The sequence below is a fragment of the Aquarana catesbeiana genome, linkage group LG03 (genome assembly GCF_042186555.1).
Source record: "Aquarana catesbeiana isolate 2022-GZ linkage group LG03, ASM4218655v1, whole genome shotgun sequence".
Classification (NCBI taxonomy): Eukaryota; Metazoa; Chordata; class Amphibia; order Anura; family Ranidae; genus Aquarana; species Aquarana catesbeiana.
This window is the reverse complement of record NC_133326.1, coordinates 738547703-738565690: the sequence shown is the minus strand read 5'-3', so window position 1 is coordinate 738565690 and position 17988 is coordinate 738547703. Positions and strand designations below refer to the sequence as shown.

At 46.0% G+C, this 17988-nt stretch overlaps 1 protein-coding gene across 3 annotated transcripts in view; it reads right to left on the bottom strand.

Moving 5' to 3' along the window:
* Nucleotides 1–17988, bottom strand: part of LOC141133862 (NACHT, LRR and PYD domains-containing protein 3-like) — a 221198-nt gene that overhangs the window by 5085 nt on the left and 198125 nt on the right. The gene's annotated exons all lie outside the window — the stretch shown is intronic.

Here is a 17988-nt window from a genome sequence, read left to right as displayed (position 1 = left end):
AACTCGTCATCACCACTGCCAACTCCACAGGGCCACTACCTGTTTAACACTACCTGCTCCCACCACAACCTGCTCTTCTCCACCACTGCTTACTGCACATGACCACCTCCTGTTCACCACTACCTGCTTCCTGCTCCCACCTCCACCTGTTATGCACCACCACTGCCAACTCCACAGGGCCACCATCTGTTCACCACTACCTGCTCCCAACACAACCAGCTCTTCATCACCACTGCCTTCTCCACAAGGCCACCACGTCTTCACCAAAACCTGGTCTCAACACCACCACCTGCTCTTTATCTCCACTGCCTTCTCCACAGGGCCACTACCCGTTCACCATTACCTGCTCCTACCACCACCTACTCATCATCACCACTGCCAACTCCACAGGGCCACTACCTGTTTACCACTATCTGCTCCCAACACCACCTGCTCTTCCCCACCACTACCTCCCCTATGGAGCCATCACTTGTTCAGCACTTCCTGCTCCCACTATTACTGCCTGCTCTCCATCACCACTGCTTTTTCCATAGGGCCACCACCCGTTCACCACTACCTGCTCCTACCTCCACCTGCTCCTAACTACAACCTTCTCCACACCACCTGTTCCCCACCAACATTACCTGCTTCCTAGCACCACTTTTCTACCTCTCACCACCACATCCTGCCCCACAGCACCTACAAGGACTTTCTCTGGTCATCCTTTGCCGATTCTGGTCCATTTATATTTCATGTTTTTTTCCACCCAAAAAGCTTCTAAAAGTTCAGATTTTTCTAAAAAAGAAACATGTCATACTTACCTGCTCTGTGCAGGATTATTGTATAGAGCAGCCCAGATCCTCCTCTTTTCGGTCCCTCCCTGGCTATTCTGTCTCCTCCCCCTTGACCAGTGCCCCCAATATCAAGTTGCTTGCTATGGGGTCACTGGTGCTTGCTCGCTCCCGAGCCACTGCTCTCTCTCCTCTTTTGGCTCATTGGCTGTGATTGACAGCAGTGGGAGCCAATGGCTCAGTCATTGAGAAGAGGGAGTCCCGGGACAGCCGAGGCTACCGTTCACATGGCTGGATGGAGAGGGAGCTCAGGTAAGTATTAAAGAAGGGAATGTGGGACTTTGAATGAGGCAATTGACTTCTGGAGTTAGAGTAGTTAGTAAAAATGATTTATTCATGACAATGGTATGAAACAAGTAAAAAAGTCATTTCATATATATACATACACATGCACACACGGCATGAACATAATGGATACCTCGATACATGTATGTCAGCTTGGCAGCACATGAGAAGTAACGAATAATTATTGATAAAATGGTATAAATACATACATGTACACATGTCATAGAACGGCATTTGGCAATAAGGTGAATGATATAAATATTGAACATGATTCATTGTAGATATAGTACAAGATATTTCCTATTAACAGACACCGATGCGTAGGAGGGCCCCCCGCCAATATCTCAAGAGAGACATGGAAGGGAAGCACTGCTAGGCATCGCAGCTCCAGAATCAAGACAAGGAATGGGCGCCCCCCCTCCCCCCCACATCCCCAAATCCAGACCAGCCTCAGTGTAATAGAGTCATATAGAGGCCCAGTAGGAAAATATTTTGGTATGTAGGTAAATTGTAATTAGAAAAAATGGGCGTGATATCAGATGGTATAAAGGCGTTGGCAGATCGCTATATAGAAACTGGTGTCTTCCACCCAAAATAACTAATACTACATACCCATTTGTATTTACAGTTTATCTCAGTACCCAACTCCTGATGAATGGCCTATAGCCTTGAAACGCGTTGAGTTTCCATGGGGTGCTCAGTCAAGTCTGGTTCATTACTTATCCACTGGCCCATTGTTTCATACCATTGTCACGAATAAATATTTTTTACTAACCACTCTACCTCCACAAGTTCATGGCCTCATTCAAAGTACCACATTCCTTTCTTGTTTACCTGAATTAGGGATGGAGGCACCTTAATTGTTCCTTCTTTTAAAGTCACAAAACTCCCCCCTCTCATTTATCAGGTAAGTATCGGTGGGGGGAGGAGCACACAGAAGGTTTTTTTACAGAATGCACCTTCAGCCTTTACAACCCCTTTAAAACCATTTGAGGGACCTTTTGTTGTGGATTTATTCCTGGTGAGATGGACTTCCCATTTACTTATATGACAACCTGCCACTCTATTCGGGGACAGGTGTCCTTTATCTAGAAGCTTTGGATCTCCCAGATTACCCAACACTGTGGAATATTCCCAGATTAATCGATCATTGGAATTCTGGTCATTTCCCGGCATGGTTGTTTCGCCATAAGGCTGTATTTGATCATAAAACCCCTATGTTACACCTTATGTAGTCTCCCAAACCAGACGTAGAAAGTTGGAGAGTTTGGAATGTGTATATTATAAATTAGTAGCAGATGCTTTGAACCTTGTGTGGGTACACATTTACCACGGTGTGGTGCTATAAACTTATGGTATCCATTAGCAATTAAAATGAATTCAAACGAAAAATGGGTAGATGAATAAAGAAAAAGGAAAAACAAAATGTGTGTTACAACCTCTGGCAGCTAGTTAACGGTGGATTTTAAATGTTTCTGGGTTGTGTTACAACCTCTGGCGGCTGCTTAGCAATGTAGTTTCAGTAGCAAGAAGGGAACGCTTCAGTTTATTTATTTATCTAATTGCAAAATAGTGTCTAATATGTGGATTACACCCTGTGGATGTTAACCAAAAAATTAGATATGTGCTTTTCCCTAATTTTGTGATAGGGTTACATTAAATATGTGACCAATTTTAATATCACATACAATAAATAAATAAATCTTAGTAAAAGTGCATTTGCAGAAAGTGCTTAGTGATCAGAAAATATGTGCTAATTAGCAACAATAAGCTAATTAACAAAGTGACTTGTGCTCAAAAGAAAAAAAAACAACAGTGCTTGCTGAAAAAACAATATTGTATTTGAAGGTCTTCTTATATGGCAAAGTGACTTGTGCTCAGAAAGAACCAGTCCTTATTGAAAGACAATATTGTTTAAAAGGTCTTCTTGTTCAAGTGCTGGCTTGGTGATGGTGCTTCTTAATTGTGCTCCTAATGTGCATACACTCACCGGATAGCCTCACCCCTACAGGGGTATTGTGCAGTCACAGGATCTGCCACTGTGTAGCAACCCTTGGCAGCTCTGGTCTGTGCTTTTAATGTTCTCTAGCGACTTTTGATATGTTCAACATGTGAAAGAGAAGGGATGCCCATAGCGTAAAACTGTTTTTAAAAGCTTTATTTTGTACGTAAGCAAAGATGGTACTCACGTTTTAAAAGATTGATATAAGCATGAAAAGATCAAAGGGTTAAAGCCGTCAAAATAACCGACGAAACGCGTAGGGCGGGGTTTACGACCGTCTTGCGTCACCTCCGGTTAGACGAACACAGGTTATTTTTTGATGGCTTTTACCCTTTGATCTTTTCATGCTTATATCAATCTTTTAAAATGTGAGTACCATCTTTGCTTACGTACAAAATGAAGCTTTTAAACACGGTTTTACGCTATGGGCATCCCTTCTCTTTCACATGTTGATCATATCAAAAGTCGCTAGACAACATTAAAAGCACAGACCAGAGCTGCCAAGGGTTCTACACAGTGGCAGATACTGTGACCGCGCAATACCCCTGTAGGGGTGAGGCTATTCGGTGAGTGTATGCACATTAGGAGCACGATTAAGAAGCACCATCACCATTACCAAGAGCTACGTTACAAAATTCTTACAAGGTGGTACAAAGTTCCATCACTATTACAAAAAATGTACCCAGAGAGGACGAATAAATGCTGGCGGTGTGTAGAGTCAGAGGGTAACATGCTCCATATCTTCTGGTCATGTAAGAAGATAGTAGATTTCTGGTCTAAAGTGCGGGACACCGTAAGACAGTTAACAGAGTATGATTTGGGGCTCGATCCAGGAAGATATCTTCTCCACCTTTCAGATCTTCCTAAGTGCAAATATCGGAACTCCCTGGTGGTTCACCTTCTGAATGCGGCAAAGGCCTGTATCCTGGCCTTTTGGGAGCGGAAATCACCCCCCCCCCGATCTAATTATGGTTTTAAAAAATAGCTGGGATATATGCTATGGAAAAAGGCATTGCAACTATACAGGGTAAGGTGGAGAAATTCAATAAAAAATGGAACTCATGGTCCCTTCTGGTCTGCACTAGGGAATATGGATGTGTGATTGGAGAGCAGATGGAGGCCTAGGGAGAAGGGAGAGAGAGCGGGAGCATTATGGGAAAGGGTTTTTTTTTTCCCTCCTTCTCTTCTCTTTCTGGTAATTAGCATTTGTGAAATGGGGGGGGGAAGGACGGGGAAACGATATATGTATGTATCTATGTGTGTACGTGCATAAGGTGCATATACGGACAAATGCGCATATATGTGTATGTAGATATACTAGAAACAGGGGAAGAATCTGTGTGTGGGTCCTGTTCTTCTTTTTTTTTTTCTTTTCTTTTCTTTTTTCTTTTTTTTTTTCTTCTCCTTTTTTTTATTATTATTTTTTTTCTTTTCCTTTCTTTTCTTTTCTATTTTCTTTTTTTTTTCTTCTCCCTTTTTTTTGTTTTTTTTTTCTTTCTTTTCTTTTTTCTTTTTTTTTCCTTCTCCTTTTTTTTTATATTATTATTTTTTTTTCTTTTCTTTTTTATTTTTTTTTTTCTTCTCCTTTTTTTTGTTTTTATATTTTATTTTATTTTTTTTTGTATATGCTGTGTTACTTTTGGTTCTGTTGTGGTTGACAATAAGTCATATATATGTAAAGAAAACTGAACTATAATATGTTAATCTATACTCTGTGATACGCAAACAGCAATAATGTTATTTGTTTATTTGTTGATATGTATAAAAAATTTACTTTTTGTTTTTGGAAAAATAAAATATAGAAAAAAAAAAAAAAAAAGAAGCACCATCACCAAGCCAGCACTTGAACAAGAAGACCTTTTAAACAATATTGTCTTTCAATAAGGACTGGTTCTTTCTGAGCACAAGTCACTTTGCCATATAAGAAGACCTTCAAATACAATATTGTTTTTTCAGCAAGCACTGTTGTTTTTTTTTCTTTTGAGCGCAAGTCACTTTGTTAATTAGCTTATTGTTGCTAATTAGCACATATTTTCTGATCACTAAGCACTTTCTGCAAATTCACTTTTACTAAGATTTATTTATTGTATGTGATATTAAAATTGGTCACATATTTAATGTAACCCTATCACAAAATTGGGGAAAAGCACATATCTAATTTTTTGGTTAACATCCACAGGGTGTAATCCACATATGAGACACTATTTTGCAATTAGATAAATAAATACACTGAAGCATTCCTTCTGTCTACTGACACTACATTGCTAAGCAGCCGCCAGAGGTTGTAACACAACCCAGAAACATTTAAAATCCACCGTTAACTAGTTGCCAGAGGTTGTAACACATTTTTTTTTTACTTTTTTATTCATCTACCTATTTTTTGTTTGAATTAGTTTTAATTGCTAATGGATACCATAAGTTTATAGCACCACACCGTGGTAAATGTGTACCCACACAAGGTTCAAGGCATCTGCTACTAATTTATAATATACACATTCCAAACTCTCCAACTTTCTACGTCTGGTTTGGGAGACTACATAAGGTGTAACATAGTGGTTTTATGATCAAACACAGCCTTATGGTGAAACAACTATGCCGGGAAATGACCAGAATTCCAATGATCGATTAATCTGGGAATATTCCACAGTGTTGGGTAATCTGGGAGATCCAAAGCTTCTAGATAAAGGACGCCTGTCCCCGAATAGAGTGGCAGGTTGTCATATAAGTAAATGGGAAGTCCATCTCACCAGGAATAAATCCACAACAAAAGGTCCCTCAAGGTTCAAGGCATCTGCTACTAATTTATAATATACACATTCCAAACTCTCCAACTTTCTACGTCTCGTTTGGGAGACTACATAAGGTGTAACATAGTGGTTTTATGATCAAACACTCACTCCACTAGAACAGCGCCATACCTACATTTGTCTTATATTCATCCCAGTACACTCCACTCAGGTGGAACTGTACCTGTAGAGGGAGCAGTTCTATATCCTATCTGTACCTATATCCAGTGTGCGGACTCTTTGTTACATTCCTTTATGTATGTACATTCCTGCTGTATCACTGAAATAGTCGGATTTCAAGTAGAAAACAAGAGGTTCTTTTGTTGTTCTGTGCAGGTCATGGACAGAATATTCCAGGAACAAATCTTCAGATCCCGAGGAGCCAATGACACGGGAATCGGACCTCACAGTGCCACCTTCCACCATAACCCTGAAAATTCCACCATCAGCAATGTCAGCGGATTACTCACAATCTCAGGAAGTCAACAGACAAAAAGAGAGAACTGAAAAATAAGCAAATTCTTCACCCAAGTTCCCATTTTCTCTTACTGTGAAAAGGACATCGAACAATAAATATAAATATATAGTGGGGGGAAATGCTGATTGGCTCCCCTGCAGATGGTGTAAGTTTTGCCCCCTTACAAAGAAATGAAGGGTCTATAATTTTTATCATAGGTGTATTTTATATGATAGAGACAGAATATCAACCAAAAATCCAAAAAAACACACAGTACAAATGTTATAAATGGAGTTGCAGTTCAGTGAGTAAAATAAGTATTTGATCCCTTTAGTAGTTGGTGGAGAAACTTGTTTGCAAGCACAGAGGTCAGACGTTTCTTGTAGGTGGTGATCAGGTTTGTACACATCTCAGGAGGGATTTTGCTCCACTCTTCTTTACAGATCTTTTCTAAATCCTTAAGGTTTCTTGGCTGTCGCTTGGCAACTCAAAGGGGTTGATTTACTAAAAGCAAAGACTGTGCACTTTGGAAAGTGCAGTTGCACAATGCAAGAGCAGTTGCTCCAGAGTTTAGTAAATGAGCAGAAGCTCTGCTGACTTTCATCAACCAATCATGTGCAAGCAAAAATGCTGTTTTTTTATTTTCCTTGCATGTGATTGGGTATTCTTTGCAAAGTGAAGCTTTACCTCATTTACTAAGCTCTGTAGCAACTGCACTTGCAGAGTGCAATTGCACTTTCCAAGCTGCACAGTCGATTGCCCTTAAGTAAATCAACCCCAAAGTCTCAGCTCCCTCCATAAATTTTCTATAGGATTAAGGTCTGGAGACTGGCTAGGTCACTCCATGACCTTCATGTGCTTCTTCTTAAGCCACTACTCTGTTGCCTTGGCAAAATGTTTTGGGTCATTGTCATGCTGGAAGACCCATCCATGACCCATCTTCAGTGTTCTGGATGAGGGAAGAAGGTTCTCATCCAAGATTTTACAATACATGGTCCTGCCCATTGGCCCCTCGATGCGACAAAGTCGGCCTGTACCTTTATCAGAGAAACAGCCCCAAAGCATCATGTTGCCACCTCCATGTGTGACTGTAGGGATGGTGTTCTTAGGGTCAAAGTCAGTATTTTTCTTCCTCCAAACACGGCAAGTCGAGTTAATGCCAAAGAGCCTAGGTTTTGGTCTGACCACAGCACTTTCTCCCAATCTGAATCATTTAGATGTTCATTGGCAGACTTCAGACGGACCTGTACATGTGTCTTCTTCAGGAGTGGGACCTTGCGGGCGCTGGAGGATTTCAATCCATAGCGGCATATTGTTGTGTTACCAATGGTTTGTTTGGTGACTGTGGTCCCAACTGCCTTGAGATCCTCCACAAGCTCCTCCCGTGTAGTTCTGGGCTCATCCCTCACTTTTCTCATGACCATCCTCACCCCATGAGGTGAAATCCTGCATGGAGCTCCAGACCGAGGGCAATTGATGGTTATTTTGTATTTCTTCCATTTGTGAACAATCTCTCCAACAGTTGTCTCCTCCTCACCAAGCTTCTTGATGATGGTCTTGTAGCCCATTCCAGCCTTGTGCATGTCTACAATCTTCTCCCTGACGTCCTCTGACAGATCTTTGGTCTTCCCCATGATGGTGAGGATTGAATGGAAGAAAGAGATTCTGTGGACAGGTTTCTTTTATACACATAACGAGTTGTTGTTAGGAGGACCTTCTTACATTGACAGGACTAATCTGTGTACCACATGAGCACCTACTGTAGCCAGTCTGTGGGGGGCAGAATTATTGTTGGTTGGTAGGGGATCAAATACTTATTTTACTCACTGAACTGAAACTCCATTTATAACATTTGTATCATGTGATTTTTCTGAATTTTTGGTTGATATTCTGTCTCTATCATATAAAATACACCTATGATAAAAATTATAGACCCTTCATTTCTTTGTAAGTGGGCAAACTTACACATTCTGCAGGGGATCAAATCTGTATTTTGCTTTCTGTATACTGTATATACACCGATTAGTCACAACATTGACCACTGACAGGTGAAGTAAATAACATTGATTATCTGATTACAATGGCTTCTGAAAGTGGGTGGGATATATTAGGCAGCAATTGAACATGCTGTCCCTGAAGTTGATGTGATAAAAGCAGAAAAAATGGACCAGTGTAAGGATTTTAGGGACATTGACAAGGACCAAATTGTTATGTCTAGACAATGGGGTCAGAGCAACTCCAGAACTGCAGCTCTTGTGTGATGTTCCTGGTCTACAGTGGTCCAGGACTGACCAAAAGTGGTCCAAGGAGGGAGAACTGGACAACTGGTGACAAAGTCATGGGCAAACAAGGCTCATTGATGGAGGTGGGGAGGAAGGCTCATTGATGGAGGTGGGGGGGGCTCATAATGGGAGGTGTGGGAGGCGAGGCTCGTTGATGGAGGTGGGTAGGAAGGCTCATTGATGGAGGTGGGGAGGGAAGGCTCATTAATGGAGGTGGGGGGGTCATTGATGGACAGGGTAGGGGAGGCTCATTGATGGAGGTGGGGGAGGGGAGGCTCGTTGATGGAGGTGGGGAGGGAAGGCTCATTGATGGAGGTGGGGGAAGCAAGGCTCATAGATGGAGGTGGGTGGGGGAAAGGTTAATTGATGGAGGTGGGGAGGAATGCTCATTTAAGGAAGGGGGGCTCATTGATGAAGATGTGGAGGGGGGCTCATTGATGGAGGTGGGAGGGATCATTGATGGAGGTGGGAGGGATCATTGATGGAGGTGGGTGTAAAGGCTCATTAATGGAGATGTGGAGGGAAGGCTCATTGGTGAAGGTGGGAGAGGTGAGGCTCATTGATGGAGATAGGGAAGAAAGCTTGTTGATGGAGGTGGGGAGGAAGATTAATTGATGGAGGTGTGGGAGGGAAGGTTCATTGATAGAGGTGGGGAGGGAAGGCTCATTGATGGAGGTGGGGGGAGGGAAGGCTCATTGATGGAGGTGTGGGAGGGAAGGTTTATTGATGGAGGTGGTGAGGAATGTTCATTGATGGAGGTGGGGAGGAAGGCTCATTGATGGAGGTGGGGAGGAAGGCTCTTTGATGGAGGTGGGGGGAGGGAAGGCTCATTGATGGACGTGTTGGGAGGGAAGGCTCAATCATGGAGGTGGGAGGGAAGACTCATTGATGGAGATGGGAGGGGGTGAGCCTCACTGATGGAGGTGGGGGGAGGGAAGGCTCATTGATGGAGATGGGAGGGGGTGAGCCTCACTGATGGAGGTGGGGGGAGGGAAGGCTCATTGATGGAGATGGGAGGGGGGGAGCCTCACTGATGGAGGTGGGGAGGAAGGCTCATTGATGAAGGTGGGGAGGAATGCTCATTGATGGAGGTGGGGGGAGGGAAGGCTCATTGATGGAGGTGGGGGGAGGGAAGGCTCATTCATGGAGGTGGGAGGGAAGACTCATTGATGGAGATGGGGGGGCTCAAAATGGGAGGTGTGGGAGGCGAGGCTCGTTGATGGAGGTGGGTAGGAAGGCTCATTGATGGAGGTGGGGAGGGAAGGCTCATTAATAGAGGTGGGGGGGTCATTGATGGACAGGGTAGGGGATGCTCATTGATGGAGGTGGGGGAGGGGAGGCTCGTTGATGGAGGTGGGGAGGGAAGGCTCATTGATGGAGGTGGGGGAAGCAAGGCTTATAGATGGAGGTGGGTGGGGGAAAGGTTAATTGATGGAGGTGGGGATTAATGCTCATTTAAGGAAGGGGGGCTCATTGATGAAGATGGGGAGGGGGGGCTCATTTTATGGAGGTGGGAGGGATCATTGATGGAGGTGGGAGGGATCATTGATGGAGGTGGGTGTAAAGGCTCATTAATGGAGATGTGGAGGGAAGGCTCATTGATGAAGGTGGGAGAGGTGAGGCTCATTGATGGAGATAGGGAAGAAAGCTTGTTGATGGAGGTGGGGAGGAAGATTAATTGATAGAGGTGTGGGAGGGAAGGTTCATTGATGGAGGTGGGGAGGGAAGGCTCATTGATGGAGGTGGGGGGAGGGAAGGCTCATTGATGGAAGTGTGGGAGGGAAGGTTTATTGATGGAAGTGGTGAGGAATGTTCATTGATGGAGGTGGGGAGGAAGGCTCATTGATGGAGGTGGGGAGGAATGCTCATTGATGGAGGTGGGGGGAGGGAAGGCTCATTGATGGAGGTGGGGGGAGGGAAGGCTCATTCATGGAGGTGGGAGGGAAGACTCATTGATGGAGATGGGAGGGGGTGAGCCTCACTGATGGAGGTGGGGGGAGGGAAGGCTCATTGATGGAGATGGGAGGGGGGGCCTCACTGATGGAGGTGGGGAGGAAGGCTCATTGATGGAGGTGGGGAGGAATGCTCATTGATGGAGGTGGGGGGAGGGAAGGCTCATTGATGGAGGTGGGGGGAGGGAAGGCTCATTCATGGAGGTGGGAGGGAAGACTCATTCATGGAGATGGGAGGGGGTGAGCCTCACTGATGGAGGTGGGGGGAGGGAAGGCTCATTGATGGAGATGGGAGGGGGGAGCCTCACTGATGGAGGTGGGGAGGAAGGCTCATTGATGGATGTGGGGGAAGGCTGGTCGATCCAATAGAAGAGCTACTGGAGCTCAAATTGCTGAAAAAGTTAAGGCTGGTTCTAATAGAAAAGTGTCAGAACACACAGAGTATCGCAGTTTGTTGTGTATGGGGTTTTGTAGCTGCAGACCGGTCAGGATGTCCATGCGTACACCTGTCTCTTAGATGGAGCACACACCTCTCTCCTGATGGGAGCTCTGATCTATGGTCAGGTCCTTGCCAATAACGAGTGAGCACACTCATACAGCTTGCAGGTCTCTAGTAAGACCCGGACACAGGATTGGAGGCTGCTTACCACCCAAATCTCTTTAAAGTCTCCAAGCTCCAGACCCTGATCCAGGATTACAAACCCCCGGCGAAAACAGAAACCCCAGACACAACACTCTGGAGCCCCACACTCTGCATTAGTGCAAACCCTGTGTCGCTTTTCCCTATACTCACACAGGGGGAATTAGCAATCAGGACTAAAGTATAATTTCTGTGACTAAAGTATAATGTTGGAGTTTGGAGTCAGATGTCAGCCCTAAAACCCCACATGCACTACAAGTTTGACAATTATATGTTTTTGGGAAGGGGTAATTGACTATAATTTAATGGCGGTAAAACTTTCTGCCATAAGTGTTTGTGCCAATCTTACAGCACCAGAAATGACCAGCCCAGATCTAGGAATTTGTGGGTAAAGACTGCAACCCAAGTCTCATCACAATTAGTCTGGACAGTAGGAGACCCGCCACACCAATGCACACCTGGGGATCCTTTAAACCAGACTCTATCCGCCATGTTTTTGGTGAAAGGTCTGATCAATGGTGCTTCAAGAACGTATCATCACCACCATGTTCACTGAAGAACTGCGGGTACTTTACTTTATTTGACTTTATTGATGATTTTTACAGTGACCACACACATGGGTACGGCTGAAAACATTATCCCACCAAAGAGATTGAGGGGACCAAGCCTGAGGAACATGTCCCTGGGTATACAAGCCAAGCAATGCCAATATTTGGAAGGAAATACATTGTTTCCAAACAACAGAAAGATTCTTAGAACCCCTTGTGTTTGTTTGGCTCTCTTAGGTGAGGAGGCAGGGGAATTATATGAAGATTGGCGTTCCGGATGTGGACCTTCTCAGATCATCTATTTCTGCGTGAAGCCCAAGTCCCAGAATACCCTGGAGAATCAATTTTGTCCAATTAGTAGCTCTTTACTAGGGATGAGCCGAACACCCCCCGGTTCGGTTCGCACCAGAACCTGCGAACGGACCGAAAGTTCGCACGAACGTTAGAACCCCATTGACGTCTATGGGACTCGAAGGTTCAAAATCAAAAGTGCTCATTTTAAAGGCTAATTTGCATGGTATTGTCCTAAAAAGGGTTTGGGGACCCGGGTCCTACCCCAGGGGACATGTATCAATGCAAAAAAAACTTTTAAAAACGGCCGTTTTTTCGGGAGCAGTGATTTTAATGATGCTTAAAGTAAAAAAAAAAGTGAAATATTCCTTTAAATATCGTACCTGGGGGGTGTCTATAGTATGCCTGTAAAGTGACGCGTGTTTCCCGTGTTTAGAACAGTCCCTGCACCAAATGTCATTTTTAAAGGAAAAAATCTCATTTAAAACTGCTTGCGGGTTTAATGTAATGTCGGGTCATGGCAATATGGATGAAAATCAGTGAGACAAACGGCATGGGTACCCCCCAGTCCATTACCAGGCCCTTTGGGTCTTGTATGGATATTAAGGGGAACCCTGCAACCAAATTAAAATAAGGAAAGGTGTGGGGCCACCAGGCCCTATATACTCTGAACAGCAGTATACAGGCGGTGCAAACAAGACAGGGACTGTAGGTTTGTTGTTAAGTAGAATCTCTTTGTAATTTTGAACGGGTATATTTTTAACGTGTTTAGCTCCAGCCAAAAAATCTTTTTTAAGCTTTTTGGAAAACATAGGGAAGGGTTATCACCCCTGTGACATTTGTTTTGCTGTCTTTCCTCCTCTTCAGAAGATTTCACCTCACTTTTTGTCCCAATGAAAAATGTTTTTTGAAAATTTGGGTTTTTTTGTGGAACAAGGATTGGAAAGCATCAGTGGAAAGGAGAATTTTTTTTTTCCCATATTAACTCTTACAGGAGAGAATTTCCCTTCCTAGGGGTAGATTTCATCTCACTTCCTGTTGTCTCCTTCCGTTTGCAAGTAGGAGTCGTTTGTAAGTTAGATGTTTGAAAGTAGGGTCCTGCCCTATATACTCAGCAGAAATTTGGGCCTTAGGTGTTGCTGTGGCCACAACACTGTAAGCCCTCACAGGGCCCTGCTGTGAAATATTAGATCAAGAATTGTAATTACATGCCCCTGTTGAACAGGAGCTGAAAAATTGGGCCTTAGGCACTGGTGCTGGTGCCACAACACTGCAACCCCTTACAGACACTCTAGTTGGAACGCAGGAACGAGCCCTGCTGCAAAGTATTGCATCAAAAATTGTAATTACACGCCCCTGTTAGACAGGAGCAGAAAAATTGGGCCTTGGGCACTGGTGCTGGTGCCACAACACTGCAACCCCTCACAGACACTCTAGTTGGAATGCAGGAACGAGCCCTGCTGCAAAGTATTGCATCAAAAATTGTAATTACACGCCCCTGTTTGACAGGGGCAGAAAAATTGGGCCTTAGGCACTGGTGCTGGTGCCACAACACTGCAACCCCTCACAGACACTCTAGTTGGAACGCAGGAACGAGCCCTGCTGCAAAGTATTACATCAAAAATTGTAATTACACACCCCTGTTAGACAGGAGAAGAAAAATTGGGCCTTGGGCACTGGTGCTGGTGCCACAACACTGCAACCCCTCACAGACACTCTAGTTGGAATGCAGGAACGAGCCCTGCTGCAAAGTATTACATCAAAAATTGTAATTACAAGCCCCTGTTAAACAGGGGCTGAAAAATTGTGCCTTAGGCACTGGTGGTGGCGCCCAGAACCAAAAATGTTCTTACAAGCTATCAGCGTGATGATTGAGGAGGAAGAGGATAATTACTCAGGGATAGTCACTCAGCATCAGCATAGGCAGTCTTTGAAGGGATCTGAGATTTCAAAAAAAATTATTCGGTTACATCAGCATCAGGTGCTTGGTAGCTGGTGGTGATCCAAGACTGATTCATTTTTATGAAGGTCAGTCGATCGACCGAGTCGGTGGACAGACGCACCCTGTGATCGGTTACCACGCCTCCAGCAGCACTGAATGTGCGTTCCGAAAGAACGCTGGATGCAGGACAGGCCAGTAGCTCAATTGCATACTGTGCAAGCTCTGGCCAGTGATCCATCCTCAAGACCCAGTAACCCAGAGGATTTTCGGTGGGAAAGGTGTCCAAGTCTGATCTTGCCCCTAGGTATTCCTGCACCATGTAAAACAGACGCTGGCGATGGTTGCTGGAACCGATCATACCTTGGGGCTGCGGACCAAAAAATTGTCTGAACGCAGAGGTCAGACGGCCACCTTCTCCACCGCTCCTTCTTTGACTGACCGAAGCCTCAGCAACACGTTGTCCAGAAACAGGAGTTTGTAACCTCCCAGTCTCTGGGAACGCATTGCACAGACCTTTCTGCAAGGCCTCCCGAAGATGTTTCATCCTCTGCTCCCTCTGCGATGGCAAGATAAGGTCCGCAACCTTACCCTTGTAACATGGATCAAGGAGGGTTGCCAGCCAGTATTGGTCCTTCTCCTTGATACCACGAATACGAGGATCCTTACGCAGGCTTTGCAGGATCAGGGAGGCCATGCAGCGTAGGTTTGCTGAGGCATTCAGTCCGGAATCCTCTGGGTCACTAAGGACGACAACGTCCGCAGCCACCTCCTCCCAGCCACGTACAAGTCCATGTGTTTCTTGGGACTGATCCCTTAAAGACTGCTGCTGATGCTGAGTGCCAGGCTCCACCTCCATACTGACACAATCTTCCTCCTCCTCCTCCTCGTCCTCTTCCTGTGTGATCGGCGGGCACGCAGGAACACTGTCTGGATAAAGGGGGCCTTGAGAGCTAAGGAAGTCCTCCTCTTCCTGCCTCGGTTCTGCCTCAAGTGCCCTGTCCATTATTCCACGCAGCGTGTGCTCCAACAGGTGGACAAGGGGGACAGTGTCACTGATGCATGCACTGTCACTGCTCACCATCCTCGTGGCCTCCTCGTATGGTGACAGGACAGTGCATGCATCACTGATCATGGCCCACTGGCGTGGGGGAAAAAAAACAAGCTCCCCTGACCCTGTCCTGGTGCCATAGTCGCACAGGTACTCATTGATGGCCCTCTGCTGCGTGTGCAGCCGCTGCAGCATGGCCAACGTTGAGTTCCACCTGGTGGGCATGTCACAGATTAGGCGGTTCTTGGGCAGGTTAAACTCCTTTTGGAGGTCCGTCAGCCGAGCACTGGCATTATATGACCGGCGGAAATGCACACAGACTTTCCTGGCCTGCCTCAGGACATCCTGTAAGCCCGGGTACCTGCCCAAGAACTGCTGCACCACCAAGTTAAGGACGTGAGCCAAACAGGGCACATGGGTCATTTGTCCCTGTCGGAGGGCAGAGAGGAGGTTGGTGCCATTGTCGCAAACCACCATTCCTGCCTTAAGTTGGCGTGGCGCCAACCACCTCTGAACCTGCCCCTGCAGAGCTGACAGAACCTCTGCCCCAGTGTGGCTCCTGTCCCCCAAGCACACCAGCTCAAGCACCGCATGGCATCTTTTGGCCTGCGTACTTGCGTAGCCCCTTGAACGCCTACGGAGCACCGCTGGTTCCGAGGAAGAGGCCATGGAGGAAGAAGAAGAGGAGGGGGTGGAGGATAGAGGTGTGTCACAATCAGCATTTTGGAGGCGTGGTGGCGGAACAACCTCCAACACTACTTTACCTTGTCCTGCATCCTTCCCAGCTGCCAGCAGAGTCACCCAATGTGCCGTGAAACTTAGGTAACGTCCCTGTCCATGCCTGCTGGACCATGAGTCAGCGGTAATATGCACCTTACCACTGACCGCCCTGTCCAGCGAGGCATGGACATTGCCTTCCACATGCCAGTAGAGAGCCGGAATCGCCTTCCGTGAGAAAAAGTGGCGTTTGGGTACCTGCCACTGAGGAACCGCACATTCCACAAACTCACGGAAGGGGGCAGAGTCTACCAACTGAAAAGGCAGCAGTTGAAGTGCTAGCAATTTTGCCAAGCTAGCATTCAACCGCTGGGCATGTGGATGGCTGGGAGCAAACTTCTTTCGGCGGTGCAGCAGCTGGGGCAGGGAAATTTGCCTGGTACAATCTGACGTCGGTGTACCAAAAGCATATTGCCCACAAGTACTTGGCTGTGACACACCTAATTCTACACCTTCATTCCTCTCACTGCAGGTCTCAGAGAGGACTGGAGGTCTAGTGGGGTTGGAAATCTCAGCTGATGAGGAGCAAGGAGAGATCCTCTTTGTTCTTTGGTGTGAGTCTTTTAGATATGCTTGCCAACAAACTGCATGGCAGGTCAACATATGTCTGGTCAAGCATGTGGTACCCAAGCGGGAGATGTTTTGGCCACTTGAGATACGCTTGAGACATATGTTGCAAATAGCAGCGGTGCGATCTGATGCACTCGTCTCAAAAAAGGCCCACACCAAAGAACTTTTTGAATAACGCGCAGAGACTGCAGCGCCCTGCACATGTGGAGCTTTGGGGTGTGATGCAGTCAATGTGCTGCCCTTAGGCTGGCCCCTGGAGGGCATCCTGCCTCGTTGGTGATGTGCCGCCTCCTCCTCCTCCTCCTCCTATCAGGCACCCACGTTGAGTCAGTGACCTCATCATCCCCTCCCTCCTCATCACTGGAGCAAACCTGGCAGTATGCTGCAGCAGGGGGAGCATGACTGCCAGATTGCTGTCCTTCTTGGGCACCCCCTCTGTCCGTGCTCATGTTACTGCCTTCATCGAGCTCAGTATCATCATCAGAGCCTTCCAAACACTGGGCATCCTCCTGGAGCATGTACCCAACACTGTGGTCAAACAGTTCGAGGGACTCCTCAGGAGGACATGGTGGAGCTGGGGAAGGAGTCACTGATGACATTGAGCTGAGGGAAGAGGCCGCTGCTTTGCCAGACAAAGCACCCTGGGCATGGGTGAGAGAGGATGAGGAGGATGAGGACGGCTTGGTCATCCACTCGACCAAGTCTTCCGCATGTTGCGGCTCAACACGGCCAGCTGCCGAAAAAAAGGCCAAGCGTGTCCCATGGCCACGTGCTGATGAGGATGCACCGTCTCCACGACCAGCACTAGACACAGAGCCTGCTTGCCCTCTCTTATTGGCTTGTGACTGTCTGCCTCTCCTTCTTGGCCTTCCAGACATACTAATGGCCTGTAGCTGCACTAAGCTGGGATAGAACACCAGTAATTTTCTTCAGGTAGCTTTATATACTGTAACCAGACAAGCCTGCCTGTCAGTAGGAAGATAACAGGAACGGATCTAGCTGAACACTGTGAGCAGGACGCACTGTACTAAATGTAAATAGTCTAGCTGCCTGACCGTGGTACTAATAGGATCAAATAGAACACCAGTAATTTTCTTCAGGTAGCTTTATATACTGTAACCAGACAAGCCTGCCTGTCAGTAGGAAGATAACAGGAACGGATCTAGCTGAACACTGTGAGCAGGACGCACTGTACTAAATGTAAATAGTCTAGCTGCCTGACCGTGGTACTAATAGGATCAAATAGAACACCAGTAATTTTCTTCAGGTAGCTTTATATACTGTAACCAGACAAGCCTGCCTGTCAGTAGGAAGATAACAGGAATGGATCTAGCTGAACACTGTGAGCAGGACGCACTGTACTAAATGTAAATAGTCTAGCTGCCTGACCGTGGTACTAATAGGATCAAATAGAACACCAGTAATTTTCTTCACGTAGCTTTATATACTGTAACCAGGCAAGCCTGCCTGTCAGTAGGAAGATAACAGGAACAGATCTAGCTGAACACTGTGAGCAGGACGCACTGCACTAAATGTAAATAGTCTAGAAGATAACAGGAACGGATCTAGCTGAACACT